Source organism: Mobula birostris, chromosome 5 (genome assembly GCF_030028105.1).
Source record: "Mobula birostris isolate sMobBir1 chromosome 5, sMobBir1.hap1, whole genome shotgun sequence".
In the NCBI taxonomy this organism is placed as follows: Eukaryota; Metazoa; Chordata; class Chondrichthyes; order Myliobatiformes; family Myliobatidae; genus Mobula; species Mobula birostris.
Genome location: NC_092374.1, coordinates 59209834 through 59229028, shown reverse-complemented (window position 1 = coordinate 59229028; position 19195 = coordinate 59209834). Strand labels below are relative to the sequence as shown.

Below are 19195 nucleotides of genomic sequence, written 5' to 3'. Positions count from 1 at the left end.
GAACTTGCCCTTCCCACTAAACTGAGAAGGGGGGGATGGTGGGAGGACAGAGACAGAGAGACAGAAGCATCTTTGTAGATTTAATGAAAGCACATATCTCACTGCGGTCATAAAGTGTCCCTCATTATAATGCTTTCCAATAATGCAGTTGTCAAAGTTATAATCTTAGCATCAGGAATACTGAGGAGTTGAAAATTGATTCAGGAAGGGTCTTGAGGAATCAGTATTAATCAGCACAAAGTAAAAGGCTTAGATATCCTTATGTGAACTGTAACCATAAGTGAACTTATTTAAACTACAGCATTGCACCAAATCCTATTTACTCATCATCCCTTCTCTTGCTGAAACCTCCCCTCCATTCATCCCCCCCATGCAGCAGTACAACTATTTCAGCATTCCTATCCTTGTTTTTCAATCCCTCCATAGTCCCTTTATCTCTGTCATCTTCTTTAGCACTAATATTGGCTTCCAGCATCAGATTGTGTGTAATTAAACTTCATTAGAGCTGCTATACAAATAGAAATGGCTGTTGACAATGAAGCATTATATGAAAACTCCCTCACTTATTCTTTTGTAATATATCCTCTCTCACAAACCAATTAACTTTAGCCCCCCCCACCCCCCGGCCCATTCTACCACTCATCTACACTGGCATAATTCACAGTAACTTACTAACCACATCTCAGGAACAGAGGAAAAGCATATCCAGGTTAGACCCTTGCAGACACGGGGAGAATTTGTAGATTCCACACAGGCAGCACCAGAGGTCAGGATTGGACACTGGTTACGAAAGATTTGAGGCAGCAACCTGCTGGACACTGTGTCACCATCTGTTATGATATTGATGGATGTGACCAATGCGGCACACATAAGGCAGCATTGTTTTCACATGCTCCGCAGTTAAATGTTCCTTGTGCAGGAAATCGTTTTCTCACTGCAGGTTAAGAATCAACAGTCATCCTAGTTCTGTGCCTTTAAATTGATTGTAGAGAGGTAAGGTAGCCTGCTGTTTGTCTCCCAGTGTTGATGACTGGGTTCAGACTGTCATGTGAAGCTCAATTAGGTATGGGTCGCCAATTGTTGAAATGTATTAGGATCCTGAGGACAAAGGGGAAAAATGAATCATATGTCTTTCTTTTGGCTGATGAAACATAGTCACCATTTTGACACAGGAATTCAGCAGTCAGTTTGCTTACAGCAGACTCCCACACATATATGTGATGAGGACAATACCAGGACCCCAGTGAAATCTCATAGTCATAGTCATACTTTATTGATCCCGGGCAAAATTGGTTTTTGTTACAGTTGCACCATAAATAATAAATAGTAATAAACCATAAATAATTAAATAGTAATATGTAAATTATGCCAGGAGATAAATCCAGGACCAGCCTATTGGCTCAGGGTGTCTGACCCTCCAAGGGAGGAGTTGTAAAGTTTGATGGCCACAGGCAGGAATGACTTCCTATGACGCTCTGTGTTGCATCTCGGTGGAATGAGTCTCTGGCTGAATGTACTTCTGTGCCCAACTGGTACATTATGTAGTGGATGGGAGACATTATCCAAGATGGCATGCAACTTAGACAGCATCCTCTTTTCAGACACCACCGTGAGAGAGTCCAGTTCCATCCCCACAACATCACTGGCATTACGAATGAGTTCGTTGATTCTGTTGGTGTCTGCTACCCTCAGTCACCTGCCCCAGCACACAACAGCAAACATGATCGCACTGGCCACCACAGACTCGTAGAACATCCTCAGCATTGTCCAACAGATGATAAAGGTCCTCAGTCCCTCACCCTTTTCCAGTATTCTGGATTTTCCATTAATACTTGTGCATCATTTTGACATTAATTTAACACTTCACTCCAAAGCTGTCATCCCAAAAAGTGCAGTACACCCTTAAGTATTACATTGGATGTGTAAGGTCAGACCTTGGAATTGGACTTGAATTCTCATCCTTCCGAGTTCGAGACACATTTGCTACTAACTGGAGACACAAGAAACTGCGGATGCTGGATTCTGGGGCAACAAGCAATCTGCCAGAGAAACTCCGCTGGCCAAACAGCATCTAGGGGAGGAAAGGAATTGTCAGTGTTACAACCTGACATCCTGCCTCAGGACTCAAAACGTCAAGAATTCTTTTCCTTCCACAGATGCTAATCAACTTGTCCAGCAGATAGTTTGTTATGCTACCTCCTAAGTATTGAGCCCAATGATATCAGTATGATCACCAGGATGGGGTTGGGACTATGTAGGGACATTATCAGGGGATTGATCTCTAGTGCACTACCCTTGATGAAATTTAATAATGTACTCAAAAGTGGGAATATCTAGTGCACTGGGATTGACCTCAGTTTAATTCCAGAGTAAACCTGGACTAAATCCAGTGAGGTCAGAGAGGTGTGGTAAACTATTCTGAGAATCTTGGATTAGTGTTTGATTGGTCCAAGGGTGATCTTAGGCGTTTAGGAGTTTCTGCAGGTGAGGGATAGATAAATCCACTTTAATTCAAGGTTTGCCTTAGAGTGAGGATCTGTACTGTGGCTTTGGAGATCATGTTGAATTGATTCCTAAGGTGTTTTAATTGATCCCTAGAACTGGGAATGGAGAAGCTCTTTATTAGGTTTTAGATTGACCCCCGAGTATCAAGTTGAATTGGCTAATGTAGGAATTGATCTTCATCTGGGATAGGGTCTTGGATGGACCTACTTCTAGGTGGGGATCAGACATTTGTCACCTACAAGAACCAAACTGGACTAACTGCTAGCTCTGTGTGGCCTCTAGGATTTAAGGGTAGTTTGATTTTAGGGAGTGTCTGGGAAGAGCATAGACCCCTTAATGATGTGTCAGTGGCTAGTGAGTTCCTCCCACATTTTGCATCTATTGCTTTGGATTTCCACTATCTGCAGAATTTCTCGTGTTTATGATTTGCTGCTCCACTCTTCGAGGGATGCCTACCCTGGAGAAGTTTAAATCTGCTCTTCAATGGGAGTTCAGTGAAACCTCTCTCATTACTCCCCCTCTGTGATCTCTGCCATCCTCCGACTCTTCAACCATGAACTCACCCAGACTTGCTACACAGTATCCTTCCTCGGGACGTCTTCACCACCATCTTGTTCCACATGTCTTCCAGATCCATTTTCAGGTCTCTGGGTTTGGACCCACTGAGGATCCCAGGTTTAATTGACCATTTCTCCCTCCAAATTCCATGTGCCACCCTCTCTGCTATGCAGAGATACCTGGTGGTCCTGTCCCAGTCTCTGCCACAGCTCCAGGCCCCTCTCTCCTCTGCCTGTTATGGATCTCTTTGACATTTCATGCTCCACTAGATCCATGCCTTCAACCACCAGTTCTTCACCTTCCTTGTGTCCAGTAAGGGATTGGAAGATCACCCAACTCCAGACTGTGGATCCCGCCGGCTCCAACTCTGTTTCTGATGACTGGATGTCTCTAGATCAGTGAGACAATTATAACCAGTCCTGGTTCCGACATCCCCGAGAGGATCCATACTCCAGATTCCACTGCTGTCATTACCAGTTCCTACGATCCTGCATGCCTTCCAACTGAAAATTGCGCAACCTCTAGCTCCAGCTCCAGCCCGTTCCTTGACCACCAACACTTCCAGGCCGAGTCTTCCCTTGTTGCCACTGGGTTCCTAGGCTCCCTTTCCCACACTATCACTCTCCATCCCCTGGTCCCTTAGGCTCCATGCTTGGGTCTTTGGAACCTCCATCTTCCTCCCACCCTGCCTCCTCTGAACACCCAACCTTCCTTTCAAATCTGACACCACCATTTCTCTTCCCATAAACTTGACTGTCTGGTTAGGCCCATTGTCTCTGCCTGCTCCTGCCCCTCTTAACGTGCCCTCATACCTTGACTCTATTCTATCCCCCTTGGTTCATTTCCACCTACATGCGTGATACTTCACACACTCTCAATCTCCTCAGTAACTTTCAGTTTCCTTGCCCTGACCGCCCCATTTTCACCATGGATGTCCAGTCCTTATACACCTCTACGCCCATCAAGGAGGCCTTAAAGCTCTCTGCTTCTTTCTCAATAAATGAACCAACCAGTTCCCTTCCACCACCACCCTTTTCCAACTGATAGAACTGGTCCTCACCTTCAACAATTTTTCCATCAGCTCCTCCCACTTTCTCCAGACCCAAGGGATAGAGTTGGGCACCTGCATGGGCTCCAGCTATTCCTGCCTTGTCGTTGGCTACGTAGAACAGTCCATGTTCTAAGACTTCTCCAGTAATGCTTCCCAATGCTTCCCCCACTATGTTGATGAATGCATTGGTGCTGCTTCATGCACCAATGCTGAGCTGTCAATTTCATCAATTTTGCCTCTAACTTCAACGCTACCCTTAGATTCTCTTGGTCCTTTTCTGACACCTCCCTCCCCTTTCTCAATCTACCACTTTCCATCTCTGGAGACAAACTGCCAATCAACATCTTTTGTAAACTTACCGCCCCACAGTTATCTTGACTGTACCTCTTCCCACCCTGTCTCCTGTAAAAATGTCATTCCCTTTTCTCAGTTCCTTCATTTCCACGGCACCCGTTTCCAGAATGTGGTTTTCCTCTCTAGGTCATTAGAGTTGTCCACCTTCTTCAAAGGACGGGGCTTTCCTTCCTCCACCGTTGATGCTGCTCTCACCCGCATCTCCTCCATTTCCCAGATATCTGTGCTCACCCCATCTTCCTGACGCCTTAACAGGGATAGAGTTCCAACCTATCAGCCCATGAGCTTCTGCAACGTCCACTACCTCCAAAGGGATCCTATTACCAAACACGTTCACCTTCTCTCCCACTCTCCGCTTTCCACAGGGATCGTTCCCTCCGCGATTCCCTTGTCCATTTGTCCCTTTCCACTAACCTCCCTCCCGGTACTTATCCCTACAAGCACCCAAAGTGTGACACCCTGCCCACTCACCTCCTCCCTTCCCTCCATTCAGGACTCCAAACCGTTCCTCCAGGTGAGGTAACATTTCACCTGTCACCTATTGTGTCTGGTGCTCCCAAAGCATTGGTGAGAGCCGTTGTAAATTGAGGGATCGCTTCCGCCAAGCACCTCTGCTCCATCTGCCAGAAGCGGATCTTCCCGGTGGCCAAACATTTTAAATCCAATTCCAGTTCCCATTCCTGTTCCGTTATGTTGGTCCATCACTTCTCTTGTGCCAAGATGAGGCCACCCTCAGGGTGGAGGAGCAACACCTTTATATTCTTTATGGGTTGCCTCCACAATGATGACATGAATATCAATTTCTCCTTCTGGTTAAAGCAAGAAATTTTCCCTCCCCATCCCCTCTTCTTCTATTTCCCACCTTGGCCTCTTAGCTCTTCTCACCTGCCTGTCACGTTCTCAGGGTCTTCTCATCCTTCCCTTTCTCCTATGGTCCACACTCCTCTCCTATCAGATTCCTTCCTCTCCAGCCCTTTACCTGCCCTACCCACCTGGCTCCACCTTCTAGCTAGCCTCCTTCCCCTCCCACCTTTTTACTCTGGCTCTTCTCTTTCCTTTCCCGTCCTGAAGACTGTTTATTCATTTCCTTAGATGCTGCCTGACCTGCTGGATGCTTCCAGCATTTTGTGTATGCCGCTTTAGATGTTTCTTAGGTCGCACCAACACTTTGGAAGACGCTTAGGTAGTTGGGGTGGCCCTGCACATCAGTTAATACTAGGCCTTGAGGAGGTCCATAATGATAGAAAACCAGGCCCTGTTGAATGATTTTTGTAGTTGAATTAACCCCAAGAGACATCAGGATTGATCCTTTGGTAGTATATTAGTTGCTCAGTCACCTTCTGTTTAAGGCAATGGTTGGATTGACATTGTGAAGGTGCTGATTGTGTACATCCTTTGCGAGAGGTCAGAGGTTGGACAGGCCCTTGAGGAGAGTGGAGTGGGCAGGGATATTAGGAAGAATTGGAAAGGGAGGTGGTCAGGCAAAGAAGTGTCCTGTGGATGAATGGGTGGTTGAATTGGGCAGAATCATCAAGGTTGATTAGACTCAGAGGATCAATAAATTGATTAAGCACCTGAAGATGTTAAATTGATTAACAGAGTTTGTTTAGCTGGGGTTGGTCTGGGTTTGAATTGACCATGGAGCGGGAGGGAAGGCTTGGGCTCGGGTCACGGGCTGGACTGATCCTTGAGACGGGACGGAGGTGTAACTGTCTCAGGTTCTCCTGGTCGCGATTGCGCGCTGGATTCAAGGCCGTCACTCACCTTACCGCCGGCAGCTGTTCACTAAGCGCGTGCGTACATCAAATCCGGCCGCCGCCTGCAAAGCGCACGCGCATCTTTCCTCGACAGCCGGCTGCATGCACCGGGACGACTTCCTGCTGGAGAGGGAACGTCATTCACTGTGCAAAATCTGTGCGTGTCTGTGTATAAGGCGGAGAGTCGGCACGCAAAAAAAGCTTTTGAAGCATTGCAAGCAAACGTGCAAATTGCACGCAATGCAATCGAATCCCGAGCTTGTGGGGCTTTAGATATCACAGGTAGGTGCAAACAAGATTGTGTTAATACATCTTTACAGAACGTCCTTTAATTTTTTTTCATTTGCAGAATAGGTTTGCGACAGATGCTGAAAGGTGATGTGGGGTTGGAATCTGTATTGCACCCAAAAACATTTAAAGCAAAGCAAAAAATCCTGTTACATTGGCATTGCATTAGAAGAAATTGAAAAGCCCAGTCTTTACCTCTTTTTCCTCCTTGTTGGACAAGATTATTTATGCACGTCCAGTCTGGTTTATTGCTTCTCATGAATTGTGCAATGATTGGAACATCCAGGATGTGCTTTATCTTATTGTGGCGAATCAGTTTATTGAAGATAGTGCTGCAGTAATGCTTTGTTAGGTTGATGTGGCATCTTGAGGTTAAATTGCCAGGCCTACGGCTGTAAGGGTAAAGCTTCTTAAAATCATCAGTTTGTCTGTGAGTGTGCGTAATTTTTCTCCCTGTGTAGAAGTACGTCCTGGAGAAATAAAATCTTCAACCTAGGGAGTGAAGATATCGTAGAACATCAGCAACGTTTTACCCACAGTCTAGTCCACGTCAACCTATAACCTGTCCGTCAATTCGCATTAAGCCTTTTAGTACTGGGGTGTAGAAATTCGTTTGATTTAATGGGCAAGTGTGCTAAGATGATTTATAAACCAAATATAACTGGTTCAATTGCGCTATTACTTTAACAGCAGTGAATAAAGCAATAATCTGAAAGGCACTTGAAAATGTTTTTACAAAATGTAATAACCCGCGTAGTGTTAAGAGGCGTTTATTTTTTCCCCTAATATTTCTGCACAAGTTAACCATTGCATTTAATTCCAAGAATGACGTGATTGCATTTGATTCCAAGGAAGGGCAATCCCTTTGGCATTGTCACGGCTAAACGTGCTTCAGAATTAAATATTTCTTAAGTGCAGTTGCTGTTGTAATGTGGGAATTATGATAGTCATTTTGTGCACAGCAAGCTCCCACAAATAGCTTTGACTGAATAAACTCTGTTAATTCTGCTGATTGAGAGGGAAATATTAGCCAAGGCACCCGAGAAAATCTCTTGTATTTTCTTGTGGCATGGGATTTATGTTCCCTGAGCAGACATCTCCAAAAGATGGCTGCTCTGACACCACTGGAGGTCAGCCAAGGTTTTTGTACTGGAGTGGGGGGCTTGGACCCACCAGAGTGTGACAGAGTGCCATCCGCTGAGTCACAGCTGACACCTCAGAAAAGGAGAGAGAACTTAAATAGGTGGCCTGCACTTACCAGCATTTCATAGGTGCAGTGAATGAGCGATCGCCAAAAACGGTTCCTTCCTGGATACCAGTAGACACGAGGTCATCTATGTGACCCAGACTACCTCTCTTAACCCCCTGCACACCCTTTATGCTGTTGGACTTTTCCAGTCCCGGATGGGCTGCCATTTCCTTAAGAAGGTGTTTGACAACAGCCAGAATTGGAATTTGGTGGCTCTGGTTGAATCTGTGACACCGACCAGGCAAAGGCTTAAGATTGGTTGTGAGTGATTAGCTGTTGTGGCTGGTGCCCATCTGTCCTTCGCATCAGCCCCAGGAATTTTCCATGTAAATGTTTTGCACCAGCTGCAGGGTTTGAGCCCATTCTGGACCTCTTACGACAGATCTGCTCCATCACGAGGACTTGCAACTCTGCAGCTTCCGTTCCTGGTTCATCCTAACTTCTGTCTCCTTTTTTGACTTTCACACATCGCTTCTGTGCAGTATACAGTACTGTCTTGTACAACCCCTCCATGCACACCACCTCCCCCTCAGCCTGAGTGCTGTCTGCTGTGGCGATCTCAGAAAGTGTTGGCTGAATCCTGATGGAGTTCACCAGCAACTTCTCAACAGGGGCATCTGAAAATGAAGTGTTGGTAAAACCTTCTGTACCTGCTAAACTGCTTAAGAAGTATTAATCTCATTTAAATTTTGTCCCTTTCCACACACCCACCACCAGTGTAGTTGAATTCACTGACTGAAGTTTGCAAATTTCGATGATCTTTGTCTGTCTTCTCTGTGCATCAGCTACAATGATTTTGGGATTGGAGGGCAGTGTATTTAGTAGAACTGCTGCCTCACAGCACCAGAGCCTTGTTTTCAGTCCTGATCTTGGGTGGTGTCTACCTAGATTTTGCACATTGTTCCTGTGAGTTTCCTCTGTGTGCTCTGGTTTCCAAAGGTTTGTGGGTCAGGAGGTTCATTGTCCCTTGTAAACTCCCCCTACTACGTAGGTGAGTAGTGGTGGATTCTGGGGGTGGGCGGGGGAAGAAGTTGGTGGGAATGTGGGGAGAATAAAATGAAATAAGAATATGATGTGTAAGTAGGGGCATGATGGTTGGCATGGGTCAAAAGGCCTGTTTATTTGTCGTTTCCCTGCATTACTGAGGTCATCCTGCTTGACAGGTAGAACTTGTTTTAATTAAATTAGGAGGGATTGCAGATGCCACAATCTGGACTCAAAATTCTGGATCTAGGTGTGGGGGAACAGCCTGTTGTTTGGACGATTTTAACACTGGCCCAGATAGACTTAAAAAGGCAGGGAGTCAGGACCGGAGGTGAGGGCCACGCCGATTCTGCCTGCTCTTCCGTGAGGTTTACACCTCTCCCCGTGGTGCTGAGGCTATGAGACTGTTCTGGCTGCTACACACTTCGTGTCTGCGAGCTTTGCAGTGATTTGCCCTGCTGTGTGATGAGCTGAGACCAAGGCTGTGGGCCTACAGTGGCTGCTCTGGGTCTGTGCACCCAGTTTGGTTCAGAATACAGTTATTTGCTTTTATTGTTCGCATGATTTATGTGTTTTTTTTTCTCTGTTCATTGGGTTTTAGTCTTTTTTTTAATTGGGTTCTTTCGGCAGGCAAGTCTCAAGGTTGTATAACTTGTACATTCTTTGATAATATATGTACTTCGAATCCTTTGAAAAACAAACTGGAGGAACTCTGGGGTCAGGCAGCATCTGTGGTGGGAGTGGGGGGGAATGGGTTAGGAATTGTCAGCGTTTTTGGTTGAAATCATGCATCAGAACCTGAAACATCGACAATTCTTTTTTCCTTTGTTCCCACAGCTTGATTTGCTGAGTTCCTCCAGCAGTTCATTTATTGCTTTAGTTTTAATCTTTCCTTCAGTTCATCTTCTTAAAAAGTTGTTCATCACTTCAACTCTTAAAATCTCTGTACTTCTCCAAATCGGGCCTATTGCCCATCCCTCGACCTTTTAATACTGTATCCGTGCCTTCAGCTGCCACGGTCTCAGGTCTCGGGTCTCAATACCTCTCCCTTAGTCTTCCTCATCTCTCTTCTCCTCCAAACTTTAACTCTTTGCCCTGAATTCTCTTTGTGTCCCTTGATATCAATGTGGGTTGATTTTTTTTTTCTTGTTGATCTTTTGGAGAACGGGAGAATTTTTACTTAGTTAAATGAGCTGTACATTTGCAAATTGTTTTATAGTGAAGAGGACATTTATTCCTTGTGCTTTTCTTTTTGGTGTTTCTGTGGACTCTTGGGTCTCCTGCTCTTCATTTTTTTTAATCAGTTTTTGTCATCCAACTAATCTTGACTCGTGTTTCCTTGGTGTATTTTGTCAACTCCACAGCCCCATCATAATGACGTCACCTTTAAAGCAGCCTCCACTTACATAAAATGCAGGAGGAACTCAGCAGGCAAGTCTCTGCCTGCACGCTTCCTTTTGGGGAGGAATGGAGAGCTATATGTGAAGAAGAATGTTCAAAGATGAAAAGCTTGTAATTTGTACACAAGGCAGAGGGTGTTTAAAAATGCAAGGGGATCACTGAAGGAGCTCCAAGGTATAATGGATGAATGAGCTGAGGTTTTTGGAAGCTGAGCAGTGAACGGCAAGAATCTGGAACTGATGAGAATCTCAGCAGATCAGTGGAATCGGGGAAGGGAATAGATGATACTACAAATACTAATGTACAACTTCAGTCATTTTGTTTGAAAGTGGCTGGTATTTTCTAAAGGCAAGCTTAATGTTTCACAGGTCTGGTTGGGTAGTTGTGAGATCGAGGACTGGGTTACTTGTCTTTGCCATGGGAAAATGTAGGCCTAAAATGTACAGGTTGGGGGAAGGTGGAAAGAGGGAATGTGGCCAAGAGCTGGAAAGATGGTTCTGGGAATTAGGCAACCATGTTTGTAAGTGAGAAACAGAATGTATTCCACCATAAGATCTCTGGGCCTTTCACCTCCAGCAAACACTCCAGTAAATTTCTACGAAAATGGAGAGCATGCTGACTGGTGTGTCATGGTCTAGTACAGAGACTTCAATGGTTAGGATCAGACATGGCTGCAGAGTGTTGTAGGTTGAGCCAGGTCCATCATGGGCACCAGCTTCCCCATCATCAGGGACATCGTCAGGAAGCAGTGCCTCAGGAAGGCGGCATCCGTTAAGGACACTTGCGGCCGCTTTGTATGCCTTCAGGGAGGACATACAGGACCGTGAAGGTGCATTCTCAACATTTTAGGAACAGCTGCTTCCCTTTCGCTCTCAGATTTCTGAACGGTCCACCAATGCTACTTCATTATTTTGCTCTCTTTTTGCACTACTTGTTTTTTATATTTATTGTTGTAACTTGCAGCACTTTTTTATGTATTGCACTTTACTGCTGCCACAAGACAACAGATTTCACGGCACATGTCAGTGATCTGACTGGTTCCCTTCAAATACGCACCAGATCAAACACTCCCGAAGCTCCCTGTCTCCTGTCTCTGTCACCCAGCTGACTAATAGTTGCTGATACCAGATCGTACATTTTTTGGTTGTAAACATACAATGAAAATAACAAGCCTCTCACCTTTCTGCTTATCTGGGTATCCGGGCTAGTGAAGATATTAATCATGCTGTCCTGCTGGCTGGAATGGATGGCTTGTACATCCCAGTCTTCTTTGCAAAGAGTGACTTTCTCTGGGTTCCTTTGATTAGCTCTCTCTTCTCCCCCCCCCCCCCAAATACTTCATCTGCCTCTGTGAAGGGGTATGAGGGCATAAATGATAGCACCAGGAGTCTAGAGGCCTGGACTATTGATCTGAAAACATAGGTTTAAGTCCTATCACTATGGGAGCTGGGAAATTTGAATTCAACTGATAAAAATAAATTTGGAATAGTTGATCTCCCTGTCACAATGAACATTAAACTACTGGAATTTTGATTGTGGACTTAAAATATACGATGAGGAACACACACCAGTCCTCATAGAGGGATCAAAAGTGGAGTGAGTGAGCAATTTCAAGTTCCTTGGTGTCAGTATCTCTGAGGCCTAACTTTGTCCAAACATATCAGTGTGGCTATAAAGGAGGCAAGACAGCAGCTATATTTCATTAAGAGTCTGAGGAGATTTGGTTTGTCACCTAAAACACTCGCAAATTTCTGCAAATGTATTATGGAGAGCATTCTGACTGGCTGCATTACTGTCTGGTATGTGGGGAGGGAGGGGTGTGGGGTGTGCTTACTGCATAAGATCAAAGTAACCTGCAGCAACTTGTAAAATTAGTCAGCTCCATCATGGACACTAGCCTCTGTAGTATCCAAGACATCTTCAAGGAGTGGTGCCTTAGGAAGGTGGTCCATCAGTAAGGACCCCCACCACCCATGACGTGCTCTCTTCTCATTGTTACCGTTGGCAGGGGGGTACAGAAGCCTGAAGGCGAGAGATTCAGGAGCTGCTGCTTCCCCTCTGCCATCCAATTTCTGAATCCATGAACACTATCTCACTTATTTTACTTCTGTTTTTGCACTACTTGTTTAATTTAACTTTTTAATACATGTATACCTCACTGTAATTCAGTTTTTTTTTCTATATTGTCATGTATTGTACCGCTGCTGCAGAGTTAATAAATTTCACAATGCATGCTGGTGATAATGAACCTGATTCTGGTTAGACATGCATCTAGTTTCTGCATCTTCATCAAGGGCAAAAACCTATATTTGCTCCATCTGGCAGATGTGTGACTCTAACCCAGAGCAATGCCAGCTACTGCCTCACATTTCCATCAATCCTGATCTTAGGTGCTGTCCGTGTGGAGTTTGTATGTGGTGGGTTTTCACCCATTGCTCCAGTGTCATTGGAGTTTTATTGTCATATGCACAAGTATGTGAATGCACAGATTCAATGAAAAATAGGCACATAGATTCATATAAGTGGCATTCACAAGAAAAGCCTAAAATTAAATATAAATTTAATGTTTTTACAAGAAGGAAGGCAGAACTAGAACAAAAAATCCATTTTAATGTAAGGTAATCAAAGTGGTCATAGTGTTTCTAAAACTGCTGCAATTAGGATTTTACTGGTTGGTTCAGGGATTGAATGGTTGAAGGGAAATAACTGCTCTTGAACTTAGTGGCATGGGGCTTCAGGTTACCAGACTACCTGCAGAAAGATGGCATGACCAGATGGTCCAACTACATTGATGTCATGGCTAAGAAGGCTCACCAATGTCTCTAAGCTAAGGAATGTCCCCATTGACCCTTACTAATTTTTGCACTGTCGAAGCTTCTTATCTAGATGCACCAAGATTTGGTTTGGCAACAGCTCTGCCTGTGACTGCAAGAAACAGTTCAGCACGTCACAGAAACCAGCCTCCCCTCCATGAACTCTTATCTATACTTCTCACTGCCTCAGCAAAGTACATAACAGAATCAAAGACCTCACCCACCCTGCACATTCTTCTCCCCTCTCCCATTGGACAGGAGATGCAAAAGCCTGAAAACACATGCCATCAGGCTCAAGGACAAGCTTCTACCCACTGTTATGAGACAGTTCCTAGAGCAATAAGATGGGCTTGATCTATCAATCTTTCGTTCTCTTCCTGCACTGCACTTTTCCTGTAGCTATTACACTCCATTCTGCAAACTGTTACTTGGTACTACCTTAATGCACAGTGTACTGAATTGATCTGTATGAACAGTGTGCAACTTAAGTTTTTCACTGTATCTCAGTACTATGACCATTGAGAACGTTGACCAGCTGCATTTCCACAACTGGTATGGGAGTAGCAAAGCATCGGACCAGAAGTCCCTACAGTGGACTGTGAGAATGGCCGAGAGGATCATGGAGGGTCTCCCTACCATCCATCAGGGACGTTTGTCAGGAGCGTTACATATGCAGGGCGCTTGGTAGTATTAAGCATCCCACCCACCCATATAGCACCCTCTTTGATTTTCTATCTTTCAGGAAGGAGACTCTGATGCATAAAGTCAAGAATGGTTGGGATGGGAAACAGCTTCTTCCCTCAGGCCATTGGGCTTCAGAACCCCCTGCCTCGCCGTTTTCAAAGTATCTCAGGATAATTTGTTCTGTACTCTACAATATTTAATTTATCTACCTTACTTTGTTTATTCAGTTGTAGATTTAATTCTTACTTTCCTAAATTAGTGTGTGTTATATGTACTAGGGTGCTTTACACCCTGGTCCAGAGAAAAGTTGTCTCGTTTGACGGTATATAGTTAAATGACAATTAATATTCTAATTCCAGTGCTGGGGATGTTTGGCTGTTGGCTTGTTGAGGCAGCATTTACTGTAGTTACTATCGATGGTGGGGAAGGATGTGCCTGTGATGTATTGAATCGAGTCCATTAGTCTCTGCAGCTTCTTGTGTTCCTGTGCATTCGAATTGCAATAATGCAACCAGTCATCATACTTTCAACAGTACACCTGTAAAATTTTGTGATGGAGTTTTCACTGACAAGCCAGACCTCCTTAACTAGCTAAGAAAGTAAAGACGTTGGGCACTTTCTTTTTACACAGCTCAGAACAGTGTGTGACATTTGTTGTGTTAATATTAAGGAATTTAAAGCTGCTGGCTCTCCATCACTGTTCCCTCAATTACACTGGTACATGTTGACTCTCCGACCCATTCCTGAAGTCAGCAATCAGCTCTTTAGTTTTCCTTGCAGATACCAAAGCCTTATGAGTACAAAGGTTGATTGCCCATTGTAAATTACCAACTGTGTTTAGGTGAGAGTAGGGATGGAATCTGGGAAGAATAGATTCTACTGATTCTAAAGGGCCAAGAGGCCTGCTTCCATGCTGTATGGCTCTGTCTTCTGAAGTGGTCACCAGGGCACTCAATTCCAATGGTTTGGGGGAAGTGCAGCCCAAGGAAACATTTCATTTGACCCTTTTCCTCTTCAGCATTTCATCTTTCTGCTTAAGTGCATTCACCTCAATCACTCCCAACATAGTGGTCAGAGTGTGAAAGTCACTCCTCTGATTTTCTTTCTGAATTTCTGATTGGATTTATTAATGAGCATCACGTGCTGATATTTGGACTTCTGTGTCTACCTTGTCATGATTTTACAGACAGCACAAATTTCTTTAGGTCCTGTGAGAAAAGGTAAAATATTGAATGTCAGGCCTCTAGAAAATGAGTCTGGGGCATTAGTAATGGAAATGCAGATGGTAGGTATTTTATATGGGTCTTCAGTCTTGAGCTGACAGAAAAAGCTTGAAGTTGGAAAGGAAGAACTTAAGGAAATTACAAGTCAGTTGGTTGAGTTTGGCTGACAAGTTTCCGGATACTGGCAAGCTACATCCGGAGGTTTTATCACAAGTAGCTAGTGTGATAATTGATGGCTTTGCTTTAATTTTTGGGGAAGGTTCAGTTAGATTGGAAAATAGTGAAAGCTGCTCTTTCATTCAGGAAAGTTAGATCATAATCCACACTGGGAAAATATTGGAAGGTATTAAATGAACTTTAAATAGCAGAGAACTTTGATTCAAGGTAAGCAGGCAAAATCAACATGTTTGATCGGTTGTACTTTTTTTGAAGACGTAACATATTTGCAGATAATGTGGGACTGATGGAAGTGCTGCTCCTGGGTTTTCATTGGACAAGGTCACTCACCCAAGGCCTTTGTGGAAAAATTAACCTTGTGGTATAAAAGGAAAATTGGTTTATTATTATCACATGTACAGTGAAAATGTTTATTTTCCATGCAATCGAGACAGATCATTTCAGAACACACACAAAGTGCTGGAGGAACTCAGCAAGTTAGGCAGTGTCCGTGGAAATGAACAAACAGTCAATATTTTGGGCCGAGACTCCTCTTCAGGACTTGAAAGGAAGGGGAAAGATGCCAGAGTATAATGGTAGGGGAGGGGAAGGAGGAGAGCTAGAAGGTGATAAGTGAAGCCAGTTGGGTGGGAAAGGTAAAGGGCTGGAGATGGAGGAATCTGATAGGAGATGGGAGTGGACTGTAGGAGAAAGGGGAGGAGGAATGGCACCAGGGGATGTGATACACATGAAAAATCAATAATGGTATGCAGAATAGTGTTACAGTTACAGAGAAAGTGCAGTACAAGTAGTCACTAAAGTGCAAGACCATAACTAGACAGATTGAGGGTAACTGGCTATCTTATACAAGATGTCTGTTCAGTAGTCTTATAACAGCAGGATAGAAATTGTCCTTGAGCCTGGTGGGCATGCTTTCAAGCTTCTGTATCTTGTGCCTGATGGGAAACAGAAGAGAGGATGACTGGGGTTGGAGGGGTCTTTGATTATGTTGGCTGCTTTACTGAGGTAGCGAGGAATATAGACCAAGCCTGTGGAAGGGAGGCTGTTGTTTCTGATGTGATGATAACATTGGAATGGATAGATGTTTGGGCATCTAACAAGGAGCATTTTCCAGGGTCTTTTCTTTTCAATTTATTTAAATGTCTTGGATAAAAGCACCAAACATATAAAAGCTAAATTTGCTCATGACACAAAGGAAGAAAGGAAAAGCAAATTGCAGTGAATATGTACAAGGATATAGATAGCTTAAGTGAGTGGCAAAGATCGGACAAATGGAGTATATTGTGAGAAAATGTGAAATTGGCGGAAAAAAATTAAAAAGCATGTTATTTAAATAGTGAGAGATCTCTGACAGCATCACTGACCTCATCAACTCTGGAGAACTCCCATCCACTACCATCAAACTCATAATTCACTTGCCCCGCACTGCTTCTTCCTACCTCCTACCCCAAATCTAGAAACCTGACTCTCTGGGTAGGCCTATTTTCTCTGCCTGTTTCAGCCCTACTGAACTCATGTCCTCGTATCTCAACTCCATTCTATCCCCCTTGGTTCAGGTCCTTCCTACCTACATCTGCAACACTCAGCATGCTCTCAAACTGTTGAGATCAACTCACTGTCCATGGCCACCTTATTTTCACCAAGGAGTCCAGTCCCTATACATTTCTATCCCCCTGAAGAAGGTCTTGAAGCTCTCTACTTTCTCAACAAAACAACCAACCAGCTCCCCTCCACCACCACCCTCCTCCATTTGGCAGAACTGCTCCTCGCCCTCACCAGAAGTGGGATCTCCCAGTGGCTACCCATTTTAATTCCACTTCCAATTCCCATTCCGATGTGTCAATCCATTGCCTCCTCTACTGTTCTGATGAGGCCACACTGAGGTTGGAGGAACAACACCTTGTATCCCGTCTGGATAGCCTCCAACCTGATGGCATGAACATTGATTTCTCAAACTTCCAGTAATGCTCCCCCCCCCCATCCCCCTCATCATCTTCTTGCCTGACTATCGTCTTCTGCTGGTGCTCATCCCCCTTTTGTTTCTTCCATGGCCTGCTGTCCTCTCCTATTCCAGCCTTGTATCTTTCATCAATCAATTCCCAGCTCTTTACTTCCCCCTTCCCCCTCCCAATTGCACCTATCACCTTGTGTTTCTCCTTCCCCTCCCCCCATCTTTAAAAATCTACTCATCTGTTTTTCTCCAGTCCCGCTGAAGGGTTTTGACCCAAAACATCAACTGTACTCTTTTCTATAAGTGCTGCCTGGCCTGCTGAGTTCCTCCAGCATTTTGTGTGTGTGTTCCTTGCCCTCACCGATTTGATTTTTTTCCCCCTTTCAGCTCCACCCACTTTCTCCTGACTCGAGGTAGCCATGGGCAGCTGCATGTGTCCCAGCTATGCCTGCCTTTTCATTGGCTACGTAGAACAGTCCACATTCCAAGCCTTCCCTGGTCATGCTCCCCAGCTACAATCCACTACATTGACGACGGCATTGGTGCTGATTCATGCACCCTTGTCAATTTCATCAACTTTGCCTCCAACTTCCATTTTGTCCTTAAATTCACTTGCTCCATTTCTGACACTTCTCTCCTCTTTCTCTGCCAACATCTTTTATACTTATTCCCTTGGTTCTCTTCCCACTCTGTCTCTTGTAAAAATACTACTCTCTTTTCTCAGTTCCGTCATCTCACCACAGATGCTGTCCTCACCCACATCCCCTCCATTTCCTGGACATCTACGCTCACCCCATCTTCCTGCCCCCTCAACAGGGCTAGAGTTCCTCTTGTCCTAATCTACCAGCCCTGAGCCTCTGCATCCGACATATCATTCTCTGCATCACCTGCCATCTCCAAACAGATCCTACCACCAAACACATCTTTACCTCCTCCCCCAACTCTCTTCTTTCTGCACGCATCGCTCTCCCCGTGATTCCCTTGTCCATATTCGTCTCTTGCCAGTTGTTTCCCTCCTGGCACTAATCCCTGCCTGTTTACCTCCTCCCTCACCTCTATTCAGGGCTCCCAAAAAGTCTGTCCAGGTGCAGCAGCACTTTATCACAAAATATTCTGCCCCCCTCTTAGAAGTTTTCATGTTTTATTGTTTTCCAACATTAAATCACAGTGGATTTAATATGACTTTTTAATAGAAAAAGACTCTTTCATGTCAAAATGAAAACAGATCTCTACAAAGTGATCTAAATTAATTACAAATATAAAACACAATAATTGATTGCTTAAGTATTCAGCCCTTTTAATATGACAAACCAAATCGTAACTGGTGCAGCCAACAGGAATTCTGCAGATGCTGGAAATTCAAGCAACACACATCAAAGTTGCTGGTGAATGCAGCAGGCCAGGCAGCATCTCTAGGAAGAGGTGCAGTCGACGTTTCAGGCCGAGACCCTTCGTGCTGAGACCCTCCTGATGAAGGGTCTCAGCCTGAAACGTCGACTGTACCTCTTCCTAGAGATGCTGCCTGGCCTGCTGCATTCACCAGCAACTTTGACTGGAGCAGCCAATTGGTTTTAGAAGTCACATAATTCGTTAAATGGAGATCATCTGTGTGTCGTCAAGGTGTTTCAATGATTGTAGTAAGAATACACTTGTATCTGGAAGGTCCAACTGCTGGTGAGTCAGTATCCTGGCAAAAACTACACCACAAAGACAAAATAACACTCCAAACAACTCTGCAAAAAGGTTATTGAAAAGCACAAGTCAGGAGGTGGATACAAGAAAATTTCTAAGTCACTGGATATCCTTTGGAGTCCAGTTTAAGTCAATCATCAAGAAATGGAAAGAATATGGCACAGCTGTAAATCTGCCTAGAGCAGGCCATCCTCAAAAACTGAGTGACCATGCAAGAAGGAGACTATTGAGGGAGGCCACCAAGAGACCTATGACAGCTCTGGAGGAGTTACAAGCTTCAGTGGCTGAGATGGGGGAGATGTGCATCCAACATCTGTGGACCAGATACTTCATCAGTCGCAGCTTTACGGGAGAGTGGCAAAGAGAAAGCCACTGTTGGGGAAAATAACATGAAATCTCGGCTAGGGTTTGCTAGAAGGGAGACGCTGACGTCAGCTGGAGGAAGGTATTGTGGTCTGATTGAACCAAAATTGAGCTTTTTGGCCATCAGAGTAAATGCTATGTTTGG

The 19195-nt window shown here is 44.5% G+C and overlaps 1 protein-coding gene across 3 annotated transcripts in view; it reads left to right on the top strand.

Moving 5' to 3' along the window:
* The first annotated feature begins 6395 nt into the window (after positions 1-6395).
* apba1a (amyloid beta (A4) precursor protein-binding, family A, member 1a) overlaps positions 6396-19195 on the top strand; it is a 195840-nt gene continuing 183040 nt past the window's right edge. For all 3 annotated transcript variants that reach the window (XM_072258095.1, XM_072258096.1, XM_072258094.1), the window contains exon 1: positions 6396-6507. The gene's annotated coding sequence lies outside the window, so the exon portion shown is untranslated. The remainder of the gene's footprint in view (positions 6508-19195) is intronic.